Source organism: Dromiciops gliroides, chromosome 1 (assembly GCF_019393635.1).
Source record: "Dromiciops gliroides isolate mDroGli1 chromosome 1, mDroGli1.pri, whole genome shotgun sequence".
Classification (NCBI taxonomy): Eukaryota; Metazoa; Chordata; class Mammalia; order Microbiotheria; family Microbiotheriidae; genus Dromiciops; species Dromiciops gliroides.
In genome coordinates, this window is record NC_057861.1 from 350,744,806 (window position 1) to 350,757,211 (window position 12,406).

Genomic DNA, 12,406 nt, shown 5'->3' on the forward strand with positions numbered 1-12,406 from the left:
ATAAATGAAAGCAACACAAGAAAATTATGAAAGAAAAGAAACAGCAGTTTGTAAAAGGATGCACAAAGATTGACTGAAGAAAATAATTCCTTAAAAAAATTAACTTGGCCAAATGGAAAAAGAGGTGAAAAGCTTACTGAAGAAAACAGTGCATTAACAATTCAAATTGGACAGATGGAAGTTAATGACTCCATGAGACACCAGGAATCAGTTGAACAGAATCAAAAAAATGAAAAAATAGAAGAAAGTATGAAATAACTCATTAGAAAGACAACTGACCTGGAAAATAGATCCAGGAGAGACAATTTGAGAATTATTGGACTGTTTGAAAGCCACGATCAGAAAAAGAGTGTAGACACCATATTCCAGGAAATTAGCAAGGAGAACTGCCCTGATATTATAGAATCAGAGGATAAAAGCATCATTGAAAGAATCCACCAATCACCTCCTGAAAGAGACTCCAAAAGGAAAACTGCAAGGAATATTGTAGCCAAATTCCAGAATTATCAGGTAAAGGAGAAAATACTCCAAGCAGCAAGAAAAAAGAAATTTAAATATCACAGGGCCACAGTCAGGATTGCACAGGACCTGGCAGCTTCAACATTAAAGGATCACAAGGCTTGGAATATAATATTCCAGAAAGCAAAGGAACTTGAATTGCAGCCAAGAATCTATTACCCAGCAAAACTGATGATTCTCTTTCAGGAGAAAAGATGGACATTCAATGATATAGGGGACTTTCAAGGTTTCCTGATGAAAAGACCAGAACTGAATAGAAAATTTGATCTTAACATACAAGATCCAATTGAAGTTTCAAAAGGTAAACAAGGGAAAAAAAGATATTGAATAAAGTTAAACTGTTCACATCCATACACAGAAAAGTATCCTGAAAATTAATTGGAAACTAAATAATCTCATTCTAAAGAATGAGTGGGTCAAACAATAAATCATAGAAACAATCAATAACTTCATCCAAGAGAATGACAATAATGAGACAACATACTAAAACCTATGGGATGCAGCCAAAGCACTGCTTAGGGGAAATTTTATATCTCTAAATGCTTAAATGAATAAAAAAGAGAGAGAGGAGATCAATGAATTGGGCATGCAGCTTAAAAAGCTAGAAAAAAACAAATTAAAAATCCCCAATTAAATACTAAATTAGAAATCCTGAACATCAAAGGAGAAATTAATAAAATTGAAAGCAAGAAAACTATAAAATTAATCAATAAAACTAAGAGCTGGTTTTATGAAAAAATAAATAAATAGATAAACCTTTGGTTAATTTGATTTAAAAAAAGAAAGAAGAAAAACAAATTACCAGTATCAAAAAATGAAAGGGGGTAATTACACCAACAATGAATTTGAAATTAAAGCAATGATTAGGAACTATTTTGCCCAACTATATGCCAATAAATTTGACAAACTTAAAGAAATGTCAGATGCATTTACAAGTGAATTTTACCAAACACTTAAAGAACAATTAATTCCAATATTATACAAATTATTTGGGAAAATAGGTGCTACCAAATTCCTTTTATGACACAAATATGGTGTTGATACCAAAACCAGGCAGAGCCAAAATAGAGAAATTTATAGACCAATTTCCCTAATAAATATTGATGCAAAAATATTAAATAAGATATTAGCAAGGAGACTACAGCAAGTGATCACCAAGATAATACACTATGACCAGGTGGGATTTATACCAGGAATGCAGGGCTGGCTCAACATTAGGAAAACTATTAACATAATCAACCCCATCAATAAGAAAACTAACCAAAATCATAAGATTATCTCAATAGATGCAGAGAAAGCTTTTGACAAAATACAGCACCCATTCCTACTAAAAACACTAGAGAGTTTAGGAATAGGTGGTGCTTTCCTTAAAATAATAAACAGTATGTACCTAAAACCATCAGCAAGCATTATATGTAATGGAGATAAGTTAGAGGCCTTCCCAATAAGATCAAGGAGGAAATAAAACTATAGCTCTTTGCAGGTGATATGATGGTATACTTAGAGAATCCTAGAGAATCAACTAAAAATTACTTGAAACAATTAAGAACTTTAGCAAAGTAGCAGGATATAAAATAAATCCACATAAATCCTTAGCATTTCTTTACATGACCAACAAAGTCCAGCAAGCAAGAGATAGAAAGATAAATTCCATTTAAAGTAATGGTCGAGGAGGCAGCTAGGTGGCAGTGGCTCAAGATTCAGGAGGACCTGAGTTCAAATCTGGCCTCAGACACTTGGCACTAGCAGTGTGACCTTAGGCAAGTCACTTAACCCTCATTGCCCGGCGCACGCGCACGAGAGAGAGAAAGAGAGAGAGAGAGAGAGAGAGAGAGAGAAAGAAGTTACCAGGAGGCCCATTTTAACTCAAAAGAAAAAAAATTAAAAAGTAACGGTAGACAATATGAAATACTTGGGAGTCTACTTGCCAATACAAACCCAGGAACTCTATGAACACAATCATAAAGCACTTTTCACACAAATCAAATCAGATCTAAATAATTGGGAAAATATCAATTCCTCATGGATACGCCAAGGTAATATAATAAAAATGACAATTCTACCTAAATTAATTTACTTATTCAGTGCTACACCAATCAGACTACCTAAAATTATTTTATAGAGCTAGAAAAAATAATGACAAAATTCATATAGAAAAACAAAAGGTCAAGAATATCAAGAGAAATAATGAAAAAATGCACAGGAAAGTTGGATAGCTGTAACAAATCTGAAGCTTTACTATAAAGCAGCAGTCATCAAAACTATCTGGTACTGGTTAAGAAATAGAATGGAGGATCAATGGAATATGTTAAGCACAGGAGACACAGTAGTAATGTACTGTTTAATAAACCCAAAGACTCCAGCTTCTGGGATAGGAACTCAGTATTTGACAAAAACTGCTGGGAAACCTGGAAGATAATATGGCAGAAACTGGGCATAGATGAACATCTTATACCTTATACTAAAATAAGGTCAAAATGGGTACATGATTTAGACATAAAAGGTGATACCATAGGTAAATTAGGAGAGGAAGGAATAGTTTACCTTTTAGATCTTTAGAAAGGAGAACAGTTTCTGACCAAACAAGAGCTAGAGAATATTATGAAATGCAAAATGGATCATTTTGATTACATTAAGTTAAAAACTTTTTATACAACAGAAGCAAAGCATTCAAAATTAGAAGGGAGGCAGAAAACTGGGAAAAAAATTTTATAGCCAGTACTTCTGATAAAGGCCTCATTTCTAAAATATATCGAGAACTAAATCTAATTTATAAGAATCCAAGTCATTCCCCAATTGAGAAATGGTCAAAGGATATGAACAGGCAGTTTTCTGATGAAGAAATCAAAGCTATCTATTGCCATATGAAAAAATGCTCTTAATCACTATTGAGTAGAGAGATGCAAATTAAAGCAACTCTGAGGTACCACCTGACACCTATCAGATTGGCTAACATGACAAAAAAGGAAAATAATAAATGTTGGAGAAGCTGTGGAAAAATTGGAACACCAATGCATTATTGGTGGAGCTGTGAAATGATCTGAACAATCTGGAGAGCAATTTGGAACTATGCCCAAAACATTATAAAGCTTTGCATACCCTTTGACCCAGCAATACCACTATTAGCTCTTTTTCCCAAAGAGATCATAAAAAGGGAAAAGGACCCAAATGTACAAAAATATTTATAGCTACTCTTTATGTGGTGGCAAGGAATTGGAATTTGAGGGGATGCCCATCAATTGGGGAATGGCTGAACAAGTTGTGGTATATGAATGTAATGGAATACTATTGTGCTATAAGAAATGATGAGTAGGCGGATTTTAGAGAAACCTGGAAGGACTTGCATGAACTCATGATGAGTAAGATGAGCAGAACTGGGAGAACATTGTACACCATATCAACAAAATTTTGTGTTGATCAACTGTGATAGACTTGATTCTTCTCAGCAATACAATGGTCTGAGATAGTTCCAAAGGTCTCATGATGGAAAATGCTCTACAAATCCAGAAAAAAAAGAAATAACTGTTGAATCTGGATGCAGATTGTACCATACTATTTCTATTTTTTGTTGTTGTTGTTTTTCTTTTCTGAGGTTGTTCCTTTTTGCTCTGATTCTTATCTCATAACATGTCTAATGCAGAAATGTTTAATGTGATTGTACATATATAACCTATATCAGATTACTTGCTGTCTTGGGAGGGGGAAGGGAGGGGAGGGAGGGAGAAAAACTTGAAACTAGAAATCTTAAATGAACAAATGTTGAAAACTATCTCTAAGTGTAACTGGAAAAAAATAAAATATTTATATGTGTAACGATTGGAATGAAGCCACCTGCTGGAGACCTACTGTAGAAGAGTTCCACCCATGAAGCGAAGGTCTTTGAGGGCAAGACCAGGAGTCTTTTCTTTGGCGTCAGGAAGTGACGCGGGCGAGTGGGAGGAGGAAGGAAGAGACTGGCGCTCGGTCTCTCGCTCTTTCCTTTGGACTCTGGTGGAGAGTGGAGCTAGAAACGTGCTCTCCCTTTAATAGATAGGAATCTAGGCTTTTCTCTCTCTTTACCAAATTCTTATTCTCCTTAATAAATGCTTAAAAGTCTAACTCTTGCTAAAGCTTATAATTTATTGGCGACCACTCATTGGATATTTTAGACAGACTAGCTAGAATTTTAGCCCTTAACAGATGGCAACCACGAAAAGACTCCTGGTCTTGCCCTCAAAGACCTTCGCTTCATGGGTGGAACTCTTCTACAGTAGGTCTCCAGCAGGTGGCGTCATTCCAATTGTTACATATGAAAAAAGAAGTGATATTGATTGAACACAGACTGAAGCATGCTATTTAAAATTTTTCTTTCTTTTTTGTCTTTTATTTGAATCTTCTTATACAAAATGACTAATATGGTAATGTTTTACACAACTGCAAAAAAAGAGTCAGGCATGGCTACAAAAGTACCAACAAAATAAATGCTTATAGATTGGATAGTACAGTGTTTAAAAGTCTCTACCTCTGAACCCAATTCCTCGGGCTCTAGAGTTTCCTATTTAGAAAGAGCCATAATATTCCATTATATTAGTTTTATTATACCCTAACTTATATATTCTCCGATTATATATTCTCATATTTTTAGGTATTTTATTATTAAAATAGAGAAACGATGAACATTTCTTTTTGTTGAATTAGGTTCCTTTACGTCTCTCCCCCACATTTTCTACAATATGCTTGAATAGAGTCTATTGCTGGAAATGTATACTGAAGTTGTATCAGTTTTATGACTGTCTGCATAATGCCATACTGCTTTCCAAAATATTTACACTGGTCTGCAGCATCACCAAAAAATATCTGAGCGCCTATTTATCCACAATTCAACAACATTTTTTTTTATAGTTTTTGTTTGTTTGACATCTTACTTTGCTTCTTTCTATTTAGGGAATTTGAACATCTTCTCTAAATGATTGTTTGCACTTCCTCCTTTCTAAAGCATTTGTTCATGTGTTTTATACCTTGTTTCAGTGGGGTGTGTATCTTTAAAAAAATTTGAGAACCTTATTTTTATCCTATTTCTTCTTTTTTTAATATTCTTTTTGCTTCTCCAGACCATTCTGGAGGTTATTTAGTTATTATTTCATGGAATCTTTTTGTTGTTTTGTTTTGGGTTTTTTTTGCAGGGCAATGGGGGTTAAGTGACTTGCCCGGGGTCCCACAGCTAGTGAGTGTCAAGTGTCTGAGTCCAGATTTGAACTCAGGTCCTCCTGAATCCAAGGATTGTGCTTTATCCACTGTGCCACCTCGCTGCCACCCAAAAAGTATAATTTTCAATACTTAAACAATAAATATTAACAACTATTGACCAATATACCTATTTTTCCATCCATATAAATGTTTATGAAAATCATTTATCCATGTAATAAGGCTAACTTCAATGAGGGCATTCGTAGGGAACTTATAGGCTTTTGCAAACAATATTTCAAAGTATATCACATACCTCATCTTTCTTATCATACAATTATTTGCTGTCACAGAGGATATGCATATTTCTTTACATATGTGTATATACATACACATACACACATTCACAAACATACACAGAGCTACTAATTTCTTCTACAGGTGCCATCAATTGGTTTTTATCCATCTTCTCCCTTCTACTCTCCAATGAAGGTGTAGTCTAAGTTGGCTCCTTCCAGGCACATCATGTCTTCTGGAGTTTCTCTGTGCAGCTAGTTTTATATTTCAGTTAAAATTCTTGCCTAGAGTGCTGCCTCTTCCTTGAGCGAAGGAAGTGGCAGGTGCTCAGAATCAAGTGGAAGAAGGAGAGCGGACTAGTTTGCTTTAGAGAAATTATAAAATTCTCTTGAGTTGCTCCTAGAAACAAAGGCTCACCTAATTAATACCAATATTCTGCCACTGATAAAGTCATTGTATAATACAGAGCCCAAAGAATGAAGAATGTATCTCACGCATTTTAAGTGTTACCCTCACAAAGAGGGAATGATGGATATAAACAGTTTTCAACTTAAAACAAGTAAAGAACTTCAGAAATGAAACAGAGCAAGGATATTATTATATGCGTTTTTTAAAAAGGTGCTCAGGAGTTGGAGTGATGAGAAAGAATGTGAGGCAGGCTCTGACCTCACTACCTTGTCGAAAGAGAGATAGAGATAGAGAGGGACAGAGAGACAGAGAATGTCATAGGAGTGGGTATTAATTTCCTTACTATGCTATTTTATCAAAAGTTTTTGCCTTGACACATGTCATCTCGCTGACTGTTGATATTAACACATTGGTGGGGGTTGTCAGCTATGGTTTTAAGTCGATGTAGACCAAGAGAGTACCTTTAACCTGGGGTAACCTTGTCTGGATAATTTGCTCTGCAAATTTGGGGATAACCACAGTTGCAGCATATAGATAATAATATAGATATATAGATAATATAGATAATAACTGAAGTTCAGCGATATTAAGTAATTTATGCAAGCAAATGATATGGGCAATTAATAAACATTAAAGTCCAAATTTGGACCCAAGTTTTTGGAATCCAAATCCAATCCTTTTTCCACTGCAATGATTGATCACGTGTAAATCTTGAAATTATCATGGATAGTCATTTGGCCTATTTTATTGACTCACTGGACTTTCTTGTCTCACATGATTCAAAACTCCAGTGGATGTGTTATCTGATCAGTGTGGATATTCTCACCAATGGTGCAGAGATGTCCTATTCTTACACTTTCATTCCAAGGTTCTGTTCTCTTTCTTTCAATCAATATTTTATAGGTGATACCTCAGCATTTTGTAAACTATCCTATACTAAACTAACAAAAATTGGCTATTTAGTTCAAAGAATTAATTCCCTGTTTATAGCCAGCATTAAGAACAGAAATGTGGTTAGTTTTTTACTACTTTTCTTCATATTCTTTTTCTTTAAATGCCTTTGAAATATATTCTTTAACTGACCACTGCAAGAAAACACAATTCTGTTATTTCTTTTCTACAAGACTGCCATAATTACTGTGGAAGGAAGGGATTTGATCAGACTGAGGATGACTTCATATCTTTATTTTTTTATGGGACACTGGATCAAATTTTTTTCATTAAAGTTGTTAACCTGGCAGTTAGTCTCTCTACACTTGGATAGGCTGATTCACTGGTAGTCTTAAAAATCTCTTATATGTAAGATACTAAAATCTATTCCTGCTTGGTGGGACCTGAAAGCATTTGTTCTTTCCCAGTACAGCCTTTGAGAACCCCCCCCCCATTACCCCCATGCCTCAATGACCCCTTAAAGAAGACCATTGGTAAAGATTGTAATTTCCTATTATTCAATCCTTATACCCTCCCCTAACCCATTTGCCCTCATCAAACTAATGATTTTAATATAATTCTTGTTCAGAGTTCCTACTATGAAATATAGTATTTTTTCCAGTTATATGTAAAGATAGTTTTCAACATTGTTTTTATAAGATATTGAGTTTCAATTTTTTCTCCCTCCTTCTCTTCCTCCCCCCAAGACAGAAAGCAATCTGATATAGGTTATATATGTACAATCATATCAAACATATTTCTGCATTAGTCATGTTGTAAAAAAAAAAAAAGAATCAGAACAAAAGGTAAAAACTGCAGAAAAGAAAAAAAAGTAGAAATAGTGCCCACCATGAAATATAACCCCTCAGTCAACAAGTATTTTGGAAAAGTATGTTGAGGAAGCACACAAAGAGAAAGGCAGAGGTTTGTGCAGGTTCAGAAATATTAGTTATAATGTATAAAAACATGTAGTCTTCAACTGGTGAATCAACTGACTTTTTGTTGGGTGATACTAAAAATTATTGAGAAATTAACATGCAGATCAGCCTCCCTGATGTACAGGCAGTAGGTTTATTCGCTTCTGGAAAAACATGGATTAACAGTTGATTATAATGGCACATCAAATTGCTTTATAGTTTGTGTCAGTGTGAAGTAAAGAGCCTCTGTAACCACTACAGAAATAACCACATGAACAATTCTTAAATATTTCCATGGTGCATTTTCTTCTAAATATAAGATCTGAAATTTTAAAACATCTTCGAGACTATAATTTGGGAAATTGTCTTTTAGTGCATAGAAATGTCAACAGCCTTATCCCTCTAGCTAAAGAAAATGAAGATATTTATACAGAATCATTTGTTTCTTACTGTGCTTGGATTATCTGGAACTTTTTTATTTCCAGAAGGAAATTGAAAAAGGCTAAATTCTTCCACATCCCAAGGAATGACTGAAGTTCACTAATGCCATATTTTCACAATTCTTATGGGAAGTAAGCAGCTCCTTATATGGAGATCATTAATTGGTAAGCTGGAGATGTTGTAATTTTACTCTTTTCCCATTTATATGTCTATTGAAGGAGATATTCTGAAACTGTGGCTAATCACATTCAGGATTGTATATTGAGACCTAGAAGGGACCATAGAGGTCATTTAGTCCAATCCCCCTTTCAACAGGTAAGGAAACTGAAGCTCTCAGAGATATCACAGAGATAGTAAGCATCAGAGGCAGCATTTCAGGTAGTTTCTCTGATTGCAGAGCCAGTGCTCTTCCCATTGTACCAGGATTCTGTCTCATATATCCCCGTCTTTCTTCCATTCTACTCTCTTCCAAACCATCTGCTCATCATAGCTGGGCAGACCTCATTCTTACTAGAAAAATATTTAAGCTCTGCAATTGTCAAATCATGCCTTCCTAAGAGGAACACAAATTTTCCTTAGGGATTAATGGGAACAGTTTATTATTATAACTGATTGTTTAGTAAATGATGCTCAAAAGTCAAGTAGCAACTTGTTGGGGGCCAGAAACACAGAGATAGAACAGTAGGAAGAAGTACAGGGAAAAGCTCCATAAATCTTCAAATTTAAATTGATTTTTTGATGGGTAAATCAAAGAAAAAACTACAGCAAGACATTTTTCAGCTCAAGTCAGCAGAAGAAGACAGACAGAGTTGTCTGCAAACTCTTGGGAATACATCAGATTAAAGGCAGCTTCTCAGAGCACTGCAGTACCCAGGAAGAGCCTATGCAGCAGTGGGAGAGGAGATCCATTCTGGAACAACAGCAACAAGAAGTAGAGGAGGTGGGGAGAAGACTGGTTAACTGGTCACTCTCACTGAACTGGTCAAAGAAGGGAGCAATATATGCACACATTTGTGTACTGAAATACATTTCATTCAATAGGGCCATGGGAGAGAAAGGAAGGAAATAAGCATTATTAAGCACCAACTATGTGCCAAATGCTGTGCTAAGACACAGATATTAGCTCATTTTATCCTTACAAGAACCATACAAAGTAGGTCCTATGATTATCTACATCTTAATGTTGAGGAAACTGAGAAATATAGAACTTAAGTAACTTGCCCAGAATTGCATAGCCAGTAAGTGTCTAAGTCTGGATTCGAATTCAAAACTCAGACTTTCCTGGCTATAGGTCCAGTGGGATACCTAATTGCCTCTGAAAGAAGAGAAGGGGGAAGGAATAATTAGAGAAAGGGCAGGTAAAGGGAGGGATTAGTCCTACATGAAACAAACTCTAAGGATATATCAAAATATTTATAAGTCTTTTTGAGGGGGCAAAGAATGGGAAACTGAAGTGAAATCCAGAAATTAAGGAATGATTGAAAAAGTTATGGTATATTAATGGGATGGAATACCGTTATGCTATAGGAAATGATGAAGGGGATGTCAGGAAAGCCTGGAAAAAAACTATATGAACTAATACAGAGTGAAGTGGACAGAATCAGTAGACCATTTTAGATAATGACAAAAATATGGTAAAAACAAACACTTTTGAAAGAGCTATGGACTTTGATCATCATGGTGACTGACTGTGATTCCAGGGGAATTCATTCATCCCATGATGAAAAATAATAGAAATCACTTGATAAAAAAGTAAAGGACTCAGAGTGTAGAATGAGGCATATCTATAATCATATATATTTATATGTATACATATATAAGAATATATTTGATAAATATATACATATATGAACATACATACATATCAATAAACACATTTGATATGTATATACGCGTATATATTATTGCAATTCTGAATTTTGTCATGATTATACATGTGTGTAATAGGGGGCTTATTTTTATTTCATTTTCATTGTGAGGGAGGGAGGCTGGATTGGGAGGAGAAAAGGCAGATTTTTGCTGGTTAAAGATATACATAATTTTCCAAAAGAGTAAATTAGCAAATGTCTATGGCTTTGAACCTCCCCAGCCATCCCTCCTGTATTTTGATGTCTCCATAACAGCAACAACAACAACATACAGCCCCCTTCAAATGCAGAAGACATTGCTGACCTACTATCAACAGAGAATATGTTTTGAATTGCTTTTCTGGTCCTGGCAAAAGCTTTTTTGTGCATTCATAGTCTCTTGGTGCCAGTGAGATACATTTAGAAGATAGCTGCTCAGTGTTAGAGTCAGATAACAGGAAAGAGAGAAAGATAAAGGAACATGAACATTTCCCTATAACAAATGAACTCTATGCATTCCCCCTCAAGAAGATTCCTAAGCAAACCAAACATAATTAAATAGAGCCCCCTCCCCTCAAAAAAGAAGCAGACTGTATTAAATATGCGGTAAGCTCACTGTCTGATTCATTAGGCACAACGTGATATCTTTGGGGCCCAGGACATATGGGCTGCTCCTACCTTTATGGCTGAGTTTAAAAGGGCTTGCTCACCCATACAAAAGGCTGATGTTACTCTTCTAGCCACCTGATGTTAAAATGGTGGTTTAGTAACATTGGTTGAGGAATTTTATGAGATGAAATCTAAGCTGAAAACAAATTTTATGCCTTCATTTGTGCAGTAGTTATTAAAATGAAAATAAAAAATTGTGCCTTAAAGTATGTCTAATAAAAACACATATGGAAGGATGTACTCTGTGTAAAGGCTTATCACAGCAGTCAGGTACGTACAGGGAAAACCAATTAGGTGGAATTGGCTTCCCTTAAGAAAAAGCCATATGCCAGTTTGAAATTTTAGAAGTAATGCTGGTGGAATGAGATGATATTTTTAAAACAATAAAGTACTATATGATGTTAAAGGTGTGCGTGTGTGTGTGTGTGTGTGTGTGTTTTGTCTATATACTTCACTGAAGATAGAAATGCAGGATTCACCAAGAGCAGTCCAGCCCTGGGAAGCTGGGGCCTAATTTGTGCATTGTCTATCTCACTCTTTTTTGGTGAGACTTGTCATTAAAATAGAAAGACCCTGTACACATGGAGGGGAGAGATAGGTAATGAAAGAATTAGGGGCTGGGTCTGTCTGCTCATTGTCCGCATGTGCTCAGAATGTAGGGATGATGATGAAAGACCACTGTGCTCAGGCTCAGTACTCCTCAATAGAAATCAGGAAGGTTTAAGTCACCTTAGCCAGAAAGTTCAGCTGGCTAGTTGTCTGAAGTGGGGCCCTGGGACATTTATAACACAGGTCTGCAAGAAAAGAGTGGACATTGACAAGGAGGTGAAGGATGAATAAAAGTATCAAATAAGACAACCTGGGCCACATTCCACCTCTATAAGCGAGGACTGTCTCCCATTAAAGCCAATGAGAAACATGTGTCTACATAGCAGGGCCAAATTGGACTCCTAGGAGCAAAGGCAACTAACTCATGAATGAAAATCATTTTCTGAGATGTCAGGAGTTCAGTTTCAATTGTTTTCTAAGTGTAGCAAATCACCAACAACATTCCCCACATTGTGGTTGCTGTTTGTTTGTTTGCCCTGGTGGTATACCTGAAGGCTTGACAATGAGGGGAAGGCTGGGCTCATTCGTATGACAATAAAGGTTTCTCACGAATAACAGGTACTGAGTAGTGGAAATACTGACCAAGATTACATTTATTTACGATTC